The following is a 19,540-nucleotide window of genomic DNA, read 5'->3' as shown; positions in this document are numbered from 1 at the left end:
TATTATTTAAGCCCATTCTACCCCGTCGAGACGAAGATTTTAACCTTCACTTCTCCGGCTAGAATGACCTTAAATAGGGGCATCTGTAAAACCCCAATTTTGACCCTAAAATCCCTCATGGCATCATAACATTGCATTTGCATTGCCTCAAGGATCTTTAGCATCTTGGTTCCCTTTGCCTTTGGGTGGGACTCCTTGTGATTGGTTTGAGATCACCAAGCATGCTTGAATTATACATCATTGATTCTCTTACTTTTGTTTACTAACCAAAAGCACAAAAATGTGTCACTAACATCTTTTGTTTGAAGCTTGAGTATCATCCAAGACACTTTGTGGGTTTTATTTAGATGATCAGTCAACACAAGGGAATGACTTGAGATACTTCCAACAGGTTCAAATGGGGTCTATTCGTCAGTCAAAACGTTAATCTTGAAGGAGCCACCAGAATCACCTACGCTCAGAGGAATATCTTGAACTGTCATGCTCGCTAGGCGAAGCCCACGTGTTTAAAAAAAACGAATAAACGATAAAAAAAAAATTAAATAAAAATTAAATAAAATAAATAAATAAATAAATAAAATATAATAGAAAATTTTTGGACTTGGGCCTCTCTCATTTGAGCCCACAAGTCCACAAAAATCAGGTTATAAATTCAAAGTTTCAGTGAAACAAAAGGCCATTGTATTCCTAATACCATGGCTGGGAAAAAGATAGTGAGAGAAGAGCTAACAGAGTTCAGAGCAACCTCCAGAGACTGAAGGGAACTCTTCTGCAAAGAGCCAATTCCATCTCATATAAACCCTCAGATTGCTTTGCAAACCCAATCGGGCAATTCAATTTCATTCGATCTCTCCAGTCAGGTTTGCCTTATTCCCATTACTTTATGCTTTTAATTTGAATGCTCTGAATGTATGAGGTATTATGGGTGAATTTGATACCCTTTTGATGCATGTGTTTGACAAGAGGTTTAGGCCTCCTACCCTTGGTTGCTTTTTTGTGAGCTTTTTTGTGAATTTTAATGGCATGATTCATGTGGTTACATTTTGATAAGGGGGCAACTCTTTATTACCCTATCTTGTTTCTCTAACCTGTTTGTTGAGTTTTTGTGAGGGCTCACATACTCTTGCAGGGATAGCTTGCTTGGTGTTCCACTTTATTTGTGGGGTACCACCTGGAGGTCTATTCCGATTACCTGTACTGACTCGCTTTCTTTGATGGTGTTTAGCTTGGAAGAGTCTTTGGGTTTCTTATTTATCTAATTGTTGTTGCTTCGGATCTTTATCCGTACGGTAGATCTCTCGATCCCTTTACTTTTCCCGCATGTTACCGATTTCTTAGGTTTCGTATAGCCTCTCGTGGCATGTCATTTAAGGTAGCGCGGTTCCTTCATCTAGGACTGCCTTTTTGCATGAGCATCACTAAACACCCCAAACTCATTGATTTTTCTTCTCCTAAGAACACGTTATCTCCTTCTACTACAGGCGAGTAATTCTCCAAAGGTCGAGCATCCGATAGATTGTGTAGTAACGTCGTTCACCCCAAAACACAACCCTTACCCCATAGGTGGTCGAACTATGTTTTGCTCTGATTTTCATCCCAGATGAGATACGTAGGCATAAGACGCGATGTCTTAGCGAGCACACTCCTCTTTAACCCATAGGTAGCAGAGCTACGAAGACTCTGATTCTCAGATTCAGTTGAGATACGTATGCAGTGGATGCGACATCCGTGCGAGTCATTTTCTTTTGACCCTTCTTTTAGTAAGTAGTACATTAGATAAACATACACGCTTTTCTCATCCCTTCAATCATGTTTGCACAAATAAATTTTCACAAAAACAACAACCTTTGCAACAAATGTGAAAAAGGGCTCTCTAGGAGTACCTAGGATGCTTTGGGTGCCTAACACCTTCCCATTGCATAACCAACCCCCTTACCCAGATATCTGACATTTTTACTAGTTTTTGATTCGATAAAACTTTTAGGTTTTTGTTCGCTTTCTAACCATTCCTTTGGATAAATAGAAGTGCGGTGGCGACTCGACTTGTATGATTTACCTTGGATTTAGTCAATATCTCTAATGGTAACGAATACCCCGCTACAAGCTCAGACTCATGGAAGATGTCACCATTGACCCTGGAAGACCGTTGAATGCTCGGAATCTGAAGAGCATGGGAATCATTGATCAAGTCAGAGACAAACCAACACTTGATACCTCTTGGGAAGCATTCAGAGATCTGAGGGAGATTCCCAACGAACTCTACCTGTTCTCCAAGATTGACCCTCCAGATGTAGTAGCGTACTATCTACAGGACCTTGTCAATCAAGGGGTGGATATCTCTGACTTCACAGTCGACTGGCTTCCTGAGCATCCACCTAACTTCATGAAGAGGATGTGAGAGCCCTCTGAGAAGTCCGAGAAGGCGAAGAAAGCTAAGCTGGGAGAATCCTCTAGATCAAGACTCCCAGTTCCTCTGGTTGGCTCTCCAGTAAGTTTTCACCTCTCCCACGCTCTGTCAAAATTAAACGAATTTCTTCTTCTCTTCCCCAAACAACTCCCATATACACCTCTTCTGAAACTCCTCCCTCAACCACCAGATCCTCTAACCCACCCTCTCTCAATTTCAACCTCGCTACCACCACATTACCCGTTTCGGAAGCAGAAATGCTGAATGAAACCATTTCACCATCATCATCACCATCTTCTTAATCCCCACCTTCCTACAAACTCTCCTCTGACACTGAACCATCTGACCCCCAATCCCCCACTCTAGCTCAGCTGCAAGCCCGTGCTCTGCCCTCTCAACAGCCATCACACTTTGAACCTGCACCAGACTTTCCTTCCCCACCTCCTGAACATCCAAATCGCACTACATCTGAACAAACATTACCACCTACACAACAACCAATTCACTCTAAACCACAACCAACCCAACCACAATCTAAACAACACCCAGAACCTGAACAAACATCACCATCACCTTCTGCCATACCCACACCCACAACTTCTGTTGCCTCCATAACTCCCACACTAAATATTAGCGCCCCAAACTCACCTCCTCCATCCTCCCCAACATCTAACATTGAACTAGAGACTACCCTCCCTACCCTAGAAGAAGCAATACAAGTTTTTGCAGAGTCTTCACTAGAGAAGGTCATGTCTCTGACAATCAATTTTGGCATCAGTGATGATCCCTCTGTTGTAAGGATCCACTGGAACAAAGTGATAAGTTGGATGACCTCTGAAGCCTTCAAGCTGAAAGGCCTCTCTGAACAAGTTCACAACGACTTTATCAGACACGCTGGTATTAGATTTCAAGAGCGCTTAGCCAGAGAAGCAGAGGAACGGGAAAGAAAGGAAGCTGAAGAGAAAGTGCGCCAAGAAGAACTTCAAAGAATCAGAGAATTTGAAGCCAAGGCTGCCGCCGATGCTGTTGCTGCTGAAGCTGAGACAAAAGCTAAAGCTGAAGAAGCGGCTCACATTGCTGAAGAAGCTGCCAAAGCTAAAGCTGATGCTCTGACTCATTGGGAGCACTCCAACTCTGGGTTCGTCCCTCTGGTCTTGAAGACTCTAGAGGAACTGCAAAAAGAACAATAGGTAGTTCAGGCCAGCTTGGATAAACAGGACTCTGTCAACCTCAAAATTCAGAGTATGTTGTCCCAGCTGCTCCAACGCATGCCTCCGCCTCCAAACCCTTAGGCACTTAGGCTTATTGCCTGTTGCTTTCTATGTTTTGATATCTTCTTTTTGCTTTCTGCTTTTTGCCATGTGTGCTACTTATCTGTAAATGCCTTTTCTCAATAACAACTCTTCTTTTTGCATGTCTTTTTTATTCTGACAAAAAGGGGGAGAACTAAAATAGCTCTGATGGAAACATAACTAAATCCTCTCAAGCATTGCAAACATTATTGATAAATTATTACTAAATCAATGACTTAAGATATGCAGGAAAGTAGCTAAAGCACTAAACCAACGAAGGTCCGGTAAAAACTTCTGAGTTATCCAAGGATCTAACTCAGGGGGAGCCTATTTCCTATCTGATCTAAGATTTTCTTTATTGTTTCACCTTTACTCCGTATTGTTTTATCATCATCAAAAAGGGGGAGATTGTAAGAATAAAGTTGGTTCTACAATATATCTCTAAGATTTTGATGATAACAAAGGATGAAACAAAAATGGTACTCTAACGAGATTTTTTTCTTAGTGTATAGGACTTTGATCAAACATCAGATAGAAAATTACATTAGATACAAAATATTCAACTATTAGATGCTACTCAGAAAGAACGTGTCCAGAAGGCTCTGATTTTGATCAACGCAGATACCAACGCAACATAAAGAAGTCAAAATCTCTGATAAAAGAATATTGAATCCAGACTCTGAATCTGAAGAAGTCTAGAGCATTGAGAAACTCTGATGTGGTCAGACATAATCAACCTCTGAAGACAAACTCATATTTATCAAGACTCTGATGCAGACTCACCAGTTCAGAACGCGTAACCGAAAAGAAACCTTAATTTGGAAAGAATTATTTCGAGAAGGAAATAATGAGGCGTGCAAAACTGTTTTAGAAAGAAACAAGGAGAGTAATGACATTAAACATTGTTTAATGACCAAGATCCTGTCATCACTCCAACAGTCCTTCAAAACGACTATTTAAAGGGCGTAATACTTCACAAGAAAATACACCTGAGACACACAAGAATACGAAAACTCTTAAATCATTCCTTGTTGTATTTCACGAGCTGCTGCTCTTACATGAAAAGCTATTGTTCTTACAATTCTATAATTTTGTCTTGTTTGTTAGAAGCACATTACATTACAATTTATACTTTTGCTTAAAATACTTCCTCAAGTGACTCTGTGTAGTCAGAATACTTGAGAGGGATGACAGATTATTCTCTTAGACGATTGGTTGTGTAATATTTCAAGATTAGTGGATTAAGTCCTTTTTGAAGGCGAAATAACCTTGGCTGGGTGGACAGGAGTAACTTTAAATTTCAAGTGAACCAGTATAAAATTTTGTGTCATTTCCCTTCTTATTCAGTGTGTGTCAGATTTCTGAAGAAGTTTTTATTTCCAAACTAATTCAAACCCCCTTTCTTGTTTTTCTCAAACTTCAAAAACATCCTCTCCTAGGCGCTCAACCTACTCTTCCTGGAATGCTACCTGCTCATCCCGAGGCACCATATCCTAATGGTGGTCCTCGGTATCCTCATCCAGAGGCATCAGATGCCAATGATGGTCTTCCATGTGTTAATCTTGGGGCACCATATGCCAATGTTGGTCCTCAATATTCTCATCTTGGGGGACCATATGCTCCATATGTTAACCATTGGGCATATTGTGCTCATCTTGCTAATCTTAGGATGCAGTTTGCTAATCCTTGTTTGATGTATGCTCGTAAAGTTCCGCAGTATGCTCCTTTGGGTCCACAGTTTGCTAATCAAAATTTGCCTTATACAAATCTGAACAAGCCAACTTCTAATTACAGGTTATTCGAGGAACGAATTAGGGCCATATAAGGATTCTCTGCCTATGGAATGAATGTTAAAGAACTACGCCTAGTACCCAATGTTGCGCTACCATAGAAGTTCAAGGTTCCTGACCTACATAAGTAGAAGGGTTTAAGTTGTCCAAAAAGCCCCATAACCATGTATTGCAGAAAGATGGCCTCTTACATTGACAATGATGCATTGCTTATTCACTTCTTCCAAGACAGCTTGTCTGAAGCTTCCCTAGATTGGTATATGGTGAAGCAGCGATACATCGATCGTCCATAGGTTACACAACTGAGATCGATCAAGTTATATATATGATATAAGTAATTCTGATGCAAAATACAATATATTTGATATATTGTTTCTCTTTTGTTCATTCAAACACTTAATGGTTGTTTTCCTTTGAGCGATCAATGGTCATTTGCTTCAGAATCCAATGAAAGTATGGTGAAGCAATGACATATTGATCAATCATAATGAATCAACAATCAAGGTGTGTTTGACAATATGAAATTGGTGCATTAGGGTTCATGACGGTACAAGGGTTGTGCTGTCAAAGAGTTCAGCGAAACCCCCGGCTAACTCTTCATAGTGTGATCGGTCGCCGAAATTTAATTTGGTTTATTTAACTAACAGAATTTAAATTAATAATAATTATAATGTGTTTATTATTAATGTCTTGTGGGGATCGGTTATGACCTTAGTTTTCCTTTATTTTGTTTTGAAATTTTAAAATACGACCTGCGTGTCGTGCCTCTCTTGTAATCTCTTAATATAACTTCTTTTCTCATCTCACTCCCTCATACGTAAAACGAGTTTCTTTTATGTAATGTAATGTTATAAAGAAAGAGAAGAATACAATATCAAAGGAGGACAACCTTTAAGTTCTTGCATGGAGAAGCTTAGATCGTTATTAGGTTAGCTTAGGTTCTCTCATTGGCTTGGGAGAACAATTGCACTAGGGACTATAACTGTTTCATTTTGTATGTATGTTGATGCATGTGAGAGAAGATTTATATGATAAATAAGCCCGTTGGATCATAATAATTTCAAATTCCCTCAAATTAAATATTAAGTTTATGATTTCCATGTTTTAGCACTCATCAAGACTAGTATCGAATAATGTAGGTTTCGCCTACCCGAGGTGCATATTCAATATTAAGATTATATATGTTTAGAAGAAAGAGTTGGAAATGATCCATGTGATGAATTGGAATAAGGAGTTATTTACCCAACTAAAATATTCAGGAGTTGTATTAGATACAATTGGAAGGAGACCCTACCTAAATAACCTAGTTTTGTGTAATCCTCCTAGGAGGACTTAAAACAAAGTGAAATGTGGATCTCGACCCACTAGAAAATCTTCCAACGGGATTTTCCGAATCAAATGGTGAGGGTCATTTTTTTTGAGTAAAATAGTGGGAGCATATTTAATTAAAGAACTAATTAAATATGTTATTGATACTTATATTTTCATTATTTTCATGTAGATTACCATGATAACACACACCTCTAACAACATTTTATGATCAATCCTTGATAAGGAAAAATTGTCTGGGACAAATTTTCTGGATTGGCACCAAAATCTGAAGATTGTCCTCAAATATGATGCCAATGAAACCGATTGCCTCATGCTAACTATCATGAACTGAGAGTTGCAAAAGCAACATGAGAACCTGGCAACATTCGATATGATCAAACACCTGAAGATGCTCTATCAAGAGAAGGCAAGGCATAAAAGGTTTGAAGTTTCAAAAGTCCCTTTTCAAGGCAATTTAGTTGAGGGAGCCCTTGTAGGTCCCCATGTGCTCAAGATGATTGGGTATGTGGAGAACCTTGAGAGGTTGGGTTTTCCCCTCAGAAAGGAACTTGCGATTGATTTGATCTTGCAATCGTTGCCAGATAGATTCAGTCAATTTGTCCTTAATTTTAATATGAATGATATGGACAAATCTCTTCCTAAACTATTAGCCATGTTAAGAACTGTTGAGCAGAATCTGAAGTCAAACGGAAAGTCCATTCGGATAATCGGAAATGGAAAGGGACAAAACAAAAGACCCACCAAGCAAGGTGATAAAGGGAAAGGCAAGGAAGTTGCCAAACCCAAACCCACTGCTCCTGCTTTGAAGCCTAGCGGAGGCATAGCAAAGGAAGGCATCTGCTTCCATTGCGGTAAGACCGGACACTAGAAGAGAAACTACCCAAAGTACCTGGAAGATAAGAAGAATGGAGTAGAGACTTCAACTTCAGGTATTTTTGTTATTGAAATTAATTTATCTACTTCTATATCATGAGTATTAGATATTGAATGCGGTTATCACATTTGTACCAATGTGTAGTGCTAAAAAGGAGTAGAGATTTGGCAAAAGGTGAAGTTGACCTACGAGTTGGTGTAAGACCCCAATTTTGACCCTAAGATCCCTCATGAAATTTCATCATAAGCATTAGCATTGGGATCATATCTTGGCATCCTCCTTACCCCTCTTTCATTGGGTTTATTTTGGGAGAGATCACCAAGCACTTTGTGATTATATTATACTGGTATTTTATCATTTCACTAATCAAATACCAAAAATATGTCTTTGCATTTTCCTAACTCTTTTGTAGGTAGGGCATGATCTCATTGATTCATCAAGTTCACATCTAGGGTTTGAGACCCTCATGAACAAAGAGCACAACCAAGAATTGATTCAATAATGGTTATAAGCATCATATATGAGTCCCATTGATCTCTACATGTCATATTGATCAAGTTCTCTTCAAGAGTTTGAGGATGATTTGCCTTGGAAACCCTAGTTTGATTGGGTATCTTGAGTAACTTCTCCAACAAGCTATCTCACCAATTGATCAAATTTCTCAAGGGACACTTCAAATTTCATCATCTTATGCATATATGAGCTACCATGAGGCAAGAAAGTCAAGAGAATTGGAATTTGGCAAGTTGGTTAATGGTGGTTGGCCAAATGAATTCATCTTATCAAAACTGGGTCTCCCTAGACCCTATCTCCTACAATTGTCACCATATGAAAATTATTCCAAGAGAAAAATTACTCTAAAATAAATTTCAAACATCTTTCATGTTGAGACCTAGAGCTAGTTTTTCTTGGAAAATCATTTTCTATGTTGGAACATTATAGGTCATTTTGTCTAAACCCTAATTTGAAAGTCAAATTCCCAAGGCCATAACTTGCTCAATTTTTATGAGATGAAGGATTTCCAAGTTCCCAAATCCAATTCAATGTGTCTACTTAAACTTTTATGCTTGGAGTGGGAGCTAATTCAACCTTTTTGAGCATGTGATATGAGGCTACATTATAGGTCACTTTTGACATATACCATTGATCAAGTGATTTTTCCAAACTTCAAAAATGCATAACTCTATAATTTCAAATCCAAATGACATGAAATTGGTGACAATTTTTAAGGTCTTGGAGAGAGCTACAACTTTGATGACGACACGTTTCTCATTTGAAGCTCATATAAAAAGTTAAGCAAGGTGGAATATTGAGACATATGGCTTGACACTTAGAAAATTTTTGATATGTAAAATTTTTCCAAACTTCCACCTCTAATTTTTGATATGTCAAATTTTTCCAAACTTCCACCTCAAATTTCTCCAAGTTCGAAGTTCCTATTAATCTCATCTTTCCGAAGAGCTAAAATTCATTCATTTTGGATGAGAAATGCATAGGTTGCGCATGGCTTAAACAGGCTGATATCATTTGGCATGGATCAATCTTCAAACATCAATGTACATGTGGCTTGCAATCTAAGCCTACTTCAACACATCTGATCTTCAATTTGGACCTTCAAACCATCATTTCATGGGCCTATGCACGCCCATGCAGCATTGCATCATCATTTGCCAATTTTGGAAAGTGAAAGTGAGTGTGCAAATATCACATGATTCATCTATAAATAGAGCTTTAATTGCTCAGAATTAAGAACACCATTGCGCCATCTTTGATCCCCTATTGAAAACCCTTCACTCTTATAGGATAAACCGGATAAATTCATTTGAATTTGAGCTTGAATCTCCACTATTTTGGAATTCAATTCTCCGGGAATCCATTGCTTCTAAACCTTTTCATTCTCTTCCTGCAAGCAATTGCAGTGAGTCCAAGCACAAGCCAAATCAAGATCCATCGTGTTCAGACCTCCATTGAAGGTAATTTGCAGAAACTTTAAACTCTTTGATTCTCTTAAATTCTTGCTCAATTCCATTGATTCTTTGGTTGTCTGAAGTCTTACCAATATAGGCAAGAAGATTAAGTCGCTCTGAGGTCAAATCGAAGTAACTCAAATTTCAATTCCACATATCTCTTAATATATTTGGAATTGGAGTAATTGGAGGTAAGATTCGAGCTCAGTGCCACTTTCTCTTTAAGATCATGTCCTTGTTTCTTTTTTTGGTGATGGTTTATGTTGACCAGTCCGGTGAGGTTCACCGAAGTCGATGACCGGAGCTCTGGCTCCGGCGATGACTTGGCCAACCTCTGAACCATAAGATCCATGTCTCATGTTCTAATCTTGATCGTCCCTTGTGATTACCTCTTTTTCCACGCGGTTGACACAGGTGCATGTGCAGCACGCGTTTTGGATCATCAGATCTGCCACCTCAATTAATGAGGGAGATCTGATGGTCCACGTAATTCAGAATTTCTGAATTTTTGTTTTAATTTCATTTTCTTCAATAATTCATATTAAATTCAATATTGATCCAAAAAATATGGGACTTTCACCAAAAAAATTCAAATATTCTTCTCTTCCATATTCAGAATTCAAATTATTTTTTGGATTATTATTATTATTTTTCATGAATTAATTGTTTTTGCATTTGTTTTTAATTGTATAAAAATATTTTTAAATATCCAAAAATTATGAAATTTTTTCTCCAAGGTCCTTTGACCTTTTTTAACCTATGATAAATCTCATGGCCATTTCTTTGGTGTTTTGATGAGATTTTAGGAATTGGACAAAGCATATTTGAATTAAATGCATTATTTTGTTATTTTTTATTGAATAAATGCCATTTAAATTTTCTTGACCATTTGTATTGACTTTTTTGAGTTTACTATTTGTTGTTGGGCCTTGGTCAAGGTTGATTTAACTTTGTCAAGTTAATATCATTGGATTTAGGGGATTGATGGAATGTACATTTCATCTCCCAAAATGAATGAATGATATTAATTTAATAAAAGTACTCCTTTGACCAATTTGTGATTTCATTCATCCCCTCCCCACTTCATTTCATTCCTCTTCTTATTCATTCATTTCATTTGGCTTATGATATCTCAAAGTCCTAATGCTAGTTAATTGAAAAATTAACATGAGTATGGATGAGATTAGGCCACACCTTTTTGCATATTTTTTGTGTGTGGTATGTTTTATGAGCATAGTCCATTATACTATGTCTCTAACATGCATTAACACCAAAATTCTATTGCCCGACCTCAAATAGTTGTGACTTCTACAAAAGTCCAATTACGATTGCTTAACATAATGCTAAATTTATGACACAAAGGCATAAGCGTTCTAGTTATGAGATTGTAAGTCTCCCCTCTTTCATGGTATTGTATGGAAACTAGGCCTTCTTTCCTTCCTTTAGAAGATGTTTTGGTTCAAGGATCCATGCTTGTGATAAGTGGGTTGAGTGTTCTCCAAAGAATGTCTTGAAATTAAGAGCAAAACCAAACTAACATCTAACTTACTAACCATTAACTTTTAACTTCAAACTTTTACTTTAATACAATTTACTTTTAGCATTTTATTTCATTTTCCATTGTACATATCATTCTAACTATTTATGTTAATGTAATTTTCACTTTGTCCATTTGGACCGTATTGTGTGATATATTTTGGTTGTGTGACTTTGTTTGTTTGTGTGGTCTTTGACCATTAATGTACATAATAAAAAACAAAAACCCTAAAAAAAATTGAGTGGACTGTTGGTTTGATCTTGCCCAAATGGACTTAGACTCTAGGCAACCTCCCTATGCTAATGGACTTGGCCAATGCCAACTTGTTGAAGAACCAAGTGCTTGCAATTTGAACTTCATCTGATGCATCTTTGAATATCTCTCTAAGATTCATCTGTAACTTGATCATTGTGAAGCTGTTATTTTGAACCTGTGACTTGTGGAATTCATTTGTTGCATGGGCAATTTCTGAAGAAGATCATGGAATGGATAAGCTTGGATGAGGCCATCTTTATTTGATGCCTTGCTCTGCAAGATAATATAATTGTGCATTTGTATGTTGTTTAATTCAAAAAGTCCAAAGGAATTATGGGTTTCTATTGACATACTTGTCTATTGGATTGCTACCCATTTGGTCAGATCTTTTCAACTCTAAACTTTTATTTTTGTGCATAGGGTAGTCTCTTCATCTTCTACCCATTTCTTTAATTTCAAAATCTCTCCCTCCATTTTCAACATCTTCTTTGTTCTAAACTTATGCCATTTCATTTTCAAACTTCTTTTCTTAAATCAAGCATGTAAATGAACTTAACAATACTTGACTTAAACTTTCAAAAGAGCCAAAAAGAACTGACTCATCCAAACCATTTTAGACCTTTGTGCCTCTCAAACTTAAATTTTGTTAAAATCAACACACTCATTTTGAAATTTGTAGCATGAACTACGAGGTTTTGATCCCTCATTTTTATGTTGGTACGTAGGCACAAGACCGAAGGTCTTCTCAAACACAAAAATATAATCAATGAATTCTTTTCTCATCCCCCCATTCTATTTGTTTGTAAACATCATTTTGTACAAAATACATATGCACACAAAAAGGGCTCCCTATGAGTACCTATGACACTTTGGGTGCTAACACCTTCCCTCTGTGTAACCAACCCCCTTACCTGTGATCTCTGACTTTTATTAGTTTTTATTTGAAAACTTCTTACTTATTGGGTTTTGTTCGTACTTTTTCCCTTTTCCCTTGGAAAATAATAAAAGCACGGTGGCGACACTTGTTAATTGATCTTTAGCTTATCAATAGCTTGATGATCATGAATTTCCCGCTACAGAAATTAAGTGGCGACTCTGCAGGGGAGTAGTCTCCAGTGGGTTTAGCCTACTTTTTGTGTGAATATATTTGTATATATGTGATGTTTGTATATATGTATGTGTGATATAATCTGCTTGTTGTGCTTGGTGATCTCTGAGTGGTGAGATAAGTTCTAACCCGAACTTGAGTGCAATTAAGATAGGAGGATGGTATAGTCATGTTCGACTTGTGTGGAATAGTCCTTAACAAGTTGGCTTAAGATCCATCCGCCCAGTGGAGACTCCTTTGGATTTGGAAATGTCACACAAGTATTTGTGGTTAAGCATTACTATTTCTAATTGAGTCCGAGAAGCTAGGGACCTTAGAACATTTAACCCATCTTGGCCTATTTAGGACGTAGTGCGGAAACTGTTCAAGTGTAGACTTGATAACAGTTGTTACGCGATACTACACTCAGACGAGTTTCTCTTGAGAATATTATGGGTCGATTAGTCATTCATCTTAACCTGTAATATTCCATAGAAGGAATTAAGACTCTGGGAACTTTTTAGAACATGACCTACATGTTTTTATCCTTAGTTCAATCCTTTGGGATCGTTCTTACCCTGACTCTATGCTCGTGACTTGCAACAAACCCTTGATTCTTGGTTGATCCAATCAAGTCATGTCAATATCAATGGAACTTGGGTGTTGATAGAGTGTAAACCATAATCCACCAAAATGGATTATTGATCTTGACAATGACTTGATTCATCCCTTGACCTTTGTTTGCCTTGTGTGTGATCCCTTATTTGTGATTGTTGTATTCATGCATTCATGCACATTATACATTCATCACACGAAAATTTCAAGGAACTGAGGTATCATTTGCAAATATTTTCAGACCATGAATTATGGACGAAGGAACACTAAGAAGTACAATTTTAGATGTCCCGACTTGAAAGAGTTAGGGAAGCTAGCATCTTTTGTATTAGATCCCTTGGACTTCAAACAACATCATGGGAAGCTTCTGCGCATCTTATCTACTGATGTGGTTGGAGGAATTTTGAGGGTATTGGTGCAGTTCTATGATCCTCTCTACCATTCTTTCACTTTCCCAGATTTTCAACTTGTGCCTACCTTGGAGGAGTATTCTCATATTTTGGGGATACTTGTTTCTAGTAAAGTACCTTTTAGTGGATTGGAGGAGATTCCCCGATCTAGTATTATTGCTGAAGCTCTTCACTTGAAGAAGTATGAGATCGAGGCTCATTGGGTGAAGAAAGGAGGATTGTTTGGATTTCCATCTGTTTTCCTCATCAAGGAAGCTACCACTTTTTCTCAAGATGGTTGTGTGGATGCTTTTGAAGCTATCTTTATGTTGCTCGTCTATGGATTAGCTTTGTTCCCTAACATTGATAGTTTTGTTGATGTTAACGCCATTAGACTTTTCTTAATTGGGAATCTTGTGCCTACTTTGTTGGGTGATATGTATTTCTCTTTGCATCTAAGGAATTCTAAAGGTGGTGGAATGATTGTTTGTTGTATTTCTCTTCTGTACAAGTGGTTTATTTTGCACTTGCCTCAGACGCCTGCTTTTGTGGAGAACAAACAATGTCTAAGGTGGTCTCAGAGACTTATGTCTCTCACTAATGATGATATAGTTTGGTATGATCCATCTTTAAGCAGTTTGGAGATTATTGATAGTTATGGTGAATTCTCTAATGTGCCTCTCATTGGTACGCAAGGAGGAATTAACTACCACCCTGCTTTGGCTCGTCGTCAACTTGGGTTCCCCTTGAGAGACAAACCTAATAACACTTTGTTATAAGGTCTTTTCTATCAAGAGGGTAAAGATCCCCAACATTTGAAGCAAAAGATTGTGCATGCTTGGCACAATGTGCATAGGAAAGGAAGATCCGAGCTAGGTCTGTGCAATTGTGTAGCTTTAGAAGCTTACACTCTTTGGGTGAAGAAGAGAGCTTTGGAGTTGAAGATGTCTTATCCTTGTGAAAGACCTATGTCTATGGTTGTGGTTGAGCCATTAACTCTCCCTAACCAAGATGTAGAGGAGTTGGAAGACGCGCTCGTCAAGATGAAGCAAGAGAAGGATATGTGGGAAGAGCGTTTTCGTGCTTTGAGCAAAAAGCATGAAGAGTTGCAGTTGGAGTCTAAGGACAAAGATGCACTCATTGAGCTACTTGAAGACCGAGTGACGAAGAGACAGAGAGGGCCAGAGGTTTCATCTTCTAGCATGCCTCACCTTTCCGTTGCTTGGAAGAAGATTGTTCACCAGCTTGTCCTCGAGACGACTCATATGAAGGCTTTTTTTGAGACCGAGATTCGTCGCATTCGAAGGAAGTACGCGTATAGCCAGATCTTATGACATTGTTGTTAGGGATCCTTAGGATGACTAGTCACCTTTTCTCTTGTATTTTTCATTTGGTTTCTAAAACTGTACTCAGTGTAATCCTTTCAATTTATATAAATAAAAAAGAGAGTTTTGGTCATATGAAATTATTGCAATTAAAATATATATATTTGAAAATGATAGAGTAAGTTCATTGAAAATGAAATAATCAAGCATTGCATTTCATGCATCATTTGCATAACAGGTTTTTTTCCAGGTGTATGATTGATGTTCTTCTGTGATTTAGGCAAGTTGACTCACCGGTACAACACCAGAGCCAATCATCAGAAAATTATGGAACACCTTGAGCAAGAGAACAGAGAGCTGAAGGATGAGATCGCCCGATTGACTGCCATGATGGAGTCAGTTCTTGCTGCTCAAAGTCAAGCTTCTCCAACACCTGCAACTCCTCCCGCGAGGACTGTTATCTCAGAAGTGATTACCTCTACCGTGCCTGCTGCAACCGCCCACTTTGCGCCGAACCTGCCTGTCGGATTCTCGTGGGGAATGCCGCCCAACTTTGTGCCAAAAGGCTTTGCGCCTACCTTTGCTTCCATGCCAACATCTAGCCCGGTCATGTCCGTGCCACCTCCAATTGTGCACACTTTGCCTCACGTAGAGGATACCATCTATCACTCTGAGTCTTCTGAGGGCCCGGACGTCTATGAGAAGATGGATGAAATGAAAGACCAATTTCTTGAGCTGCGCAGGGAATTGAAGACGCTGAGAGGTAAAGATCTGTTTGGGAAGAGTGCAACTGAATTGTGCTTGGTACCCAATGTTTAAATCTCGGTGAAATTCAAAGTGCATGACTTTGAGAAATATAAGGGGAACTCTTGTCCGCTTAGTCATCTTGTGATGTATGCCCGCAAGATGTCAACCTAGACTGATAATGACCAATTGCTGATTCACTACTTCCAGGATAACTTGACTAGTGCTGCACTCCGTTGGTATATGGGGTTGGATAGTGCAAGCATTCGCACTTTCAGTGACTTGGGAGAGGCTTTTGTGAAGCAATACAAGTACAATATGGACATGGCACCGGATATAGACCAATTGAGGTCTATGTCTCAGAAAGACAAGGAGACATTCAAGGAGTATGTGCAACGATGACAAAAATCTTTCTGAAAACCCTGAGTTCATTTTATTATGAACGCATGATCGCCAGTGCCCCTGGTGATTTTACCGAAATGGTAAATATGGGGATGAGACTTGAAGAAGGGGTCCGTGAAGGACGTTTTTCAAGAGATGAGGCGTCAACAAGTAAGAGGTATGATAGTGGTTTTAGCAAGAAAAAGGAAAATTAGACTAATGCAATTTCCAGTGGGAGGAAGAGGAGGCCTCAGATCAGAAGAAATCCACCACCCCGTCAACATCATCATCATCAAGTGTCTTCCGTTATTCCAGTATTTTCTAATCAGCAAGCAACACCAATTCAACAACAACATCAACGTCAACAACAACCGCAACAAAGAACAAACACTTACAACAACAACAATTCCAACAACAATCATCATCAACAACAGAACTTCGAGAGGAAGAAAGTCTCGTTTGACCCGATTCCTATGTTGTATGCTGAATTATATCCCTCGTTGGTTCTCAAGAACCTGATTCAGCCAAGGAACCCACCACAGATCCCAGAACCACTTCCTTGAGGGTACAAACCTGAGCTTCGCTGTGCTTTTCATCAGGGTGCACCTGGGCATGATATCGAGAACTGTTATCCGTTGAAGTATGAGGTGAAAAAGCTTATGAAGAGTGGTATGGTGTCTTTTGAAGACCGTGCGCCATATGTGAAAGCTAACCCTTTGCCCGCTCATGGGAATTCTTTAGTGAATATGGTGGACGATTGTCCTGGTGAATTCAAGGTTTTTGATTTCCGGTTTATCCGAAGATCTTTGGTGCAGATGCACAAAGATATCTTTTTGGTAAGTGACTGTGAACATGACCATGATGGTTGTGTTGTGTGTAGTGTGAACCCAAGAGGGTGTGATGTAGTTAAAAGGGACATCCAGCGTCTAATGGATGAAGGCATCATTCAGATTGTTCAATACTGTCATGTAGATGACGATGTCAATGTCATAGTGCCCGTTTTCAAACAGCAAGAGAGGCTAGTAATTCAGTATGATAGCATCAATAACAAGAATGCCAGTCAAAGATCAGTATCTCCGTTGGTAATATGGTTAGCGGGCCCAGTCTCGTATGCATTTGATAAGGCTGTACCTTACCAGTATAATGCTAAAATGGTGAAGAATGCTCAATAGGTCCCATTACCTACAACCAATTCAGTGGTGAGCATTGCTGATGTTACGAAGGTGACCCGCAGTGGTCGAGTGTTTGGGCTAGTTGTCCCAAAAGAAACAAGTGTTGGTAAAAAGGCGGAGGTACCTAATGCAGATCCGATTGGTTGTTCAAAGGATAAGTCTGGTGAATCCAGCAACTTGAAAACCAATGAAGATGATGAGGTACTCCGACTGATTAAAAGGAGTGAATTTAATGTGGTTGAGCAGCTGCTCCAGACTCCCTCAAAGATTTCAGTGTTATCTCTGCTTTTGAATTCTGAAGCGCACAAAGAAGCACTACAGAGATTTATTGAACAGGCGTATATGGAGAAAGTTGTTACTGTGGATCAATTTGATCACATTATGGCTTACATCACTTCATGCAATAATCTGAGCTTTGGCGACGAAGAACTCCCTGAGGAGGGAAAAAATCATAATCTAGCTTTGCATATTTCAATGAACTGTAAGGAAGATGCTTTGTCAAATGTGGTTGTTGACACCGGTTCATCACTCAATGTGCTTCCGAAGTCAACTTTGTCATAACTATCTTATCAAGGAGCGCCCATGAGGTATAGTGGGGTGATTGTCAAAGCCTTTGATGGCTCACGCAAAACGGTAATTGGTGAAGTGGACCTTCCAGTTAAGATAGGTCCGAGTCATTTTCAGATTACTTTTCAAGTAATGGATATCCACCCGGCCTACATCTGTTTATTGGGAAGACCATGGATTCATGAGGCAGAGGCTGTTACTTCCACTTTGCACCAGAAGCTCAAATTTGTCAAGAATGGCAAGCTAGTGATTGTTGGAGGAGAGAAAGTGTTGTTGGTTAGCCATTTGTCATCTTTCTCGTATGTAGAAGCTGAGGATGAGGTTGGACCTCCGCTCCAAGCCTTATCTATTGCTGCTGAGAAGAGAGTTGGGGAACCTATGTCCTCGTCGAAAGATGCTTAAAAGATTGTTGAAGAAGGTCCTGTTGATCAGTGGGGGTGCATGGTAGAGGTCTCCGACAACAAAGGAAGAACTGGTCTCGGGTTCCAGAAAGGCTTGTCAATTGCAAGATCTGAAGATATGCAACTTAGGTTCCGTAGGGGAGGGTTCATTCTTGGGAATGAACAACACTTAGCTGCTGTGCTAGAGGATAGCGAAGAGGAAGACTGCACCAACTTTGTAACGCATGGAAGGACATGCAAGAATTGGACTGTCGTTGATATTCCTGTTATTTTGCATCGATCTAAGTAATTGTTTTTATATTTTAAAATCCTTCTCATACGCGTAAGGGAGATGTGAACATGGTTTGGGCATTTTAAATTGATCATCAATAAAATTAATTATATTCATCCACATCTTTGATGTTTATTTTTACTTTTTGCTTAATTCTGAAAATGGTAATCACAAAAAACATAAATAAACAATATAATTATCCATCTGCATAATATTTGGTCACAAACTCACTTCTCTAAAATCAAAATATCAAATCATTATGCAGGTTGGTTCCTAACCCCATTGAATACAATGATCCTTCTCCAAATTTTGAATTCCCTGTGTTTAAAGCCGAGGAGTAAAATGATGTAGAAGTGAGTGAGGAATTATCCCGTCTTCTTGAGCAAGATGAAAAGATTATTCAGCCGTTTGAAGAGTAGATTGAGCTAGTCAACTTGAGTTCCGAAGATGATGTGAAGAAAGTCAAGATTGGGTCTCGACTGTGTCCAGATGCTAAGAAGGGGTTGATTGATCTTCTTCGAGAATATTCAGATGTGTTTGCTTGGTCCTATCAAGACATGCCTGGGTTGGATTTTGAGATTGTGGAGCATAGATTGTTGTTGAAGCCAGAATGCCCGCCAGTCAAGTAGAAGCTTGTAACACCCCTAAATTTGCCCTCCTCATTCATGCATTCATTTAGCATTTCATCATGTCAATCAGAATTAGATCCAAGAAACTTGATCTAAAAAAAAAAAAAAAAAAAAAAAACGAAAAAACGAAAAAAATAAATAAATTAATTAATTAATTAATTAATTAATTAATTAATTAATAAATAATAATATATATATATATATATATATATATATATATATATATATATATATATATATATATATATATATATATATATATTATATATATATATATATATATATATATATATATATATATATATATATATATAATAGAAAAAACTTGGACTTGGACCTCTCTCATTTGAGTCCAAAAGCCATGAATCAGGTTATAAAAGAGGGAGATCAGACAGAAAAAGTAAGAGAAGCAAAATACTCTGAGGTTTCCTTGAAACAAAACCCTTGACAAAACCTGGAGAGAAACCTGACAGAGAACTCAGAGCAACCCCCAGGCAGCTCTGAA

Source organism: Lathyrus oleraceus, chromosome 5 (genome assembly GCF_024323335.1).
Source record: "Lathyrus oleraceus cultivar Zhongwan6 chromosome 5, CAAS_Psat_ZW6_1.0, whole genome shotgun sequence".
NCBI classification, from domain to species: domain Eukaryota; kingdom Viridiplantae; phylum Streptophyta; class Magnoliopsida; order Fabales; family Fabaceae; genus Lathyrus; species Lathyrus oleraceus.
This window is presented reverse-complemented; position numbering follows the sequence as displayed.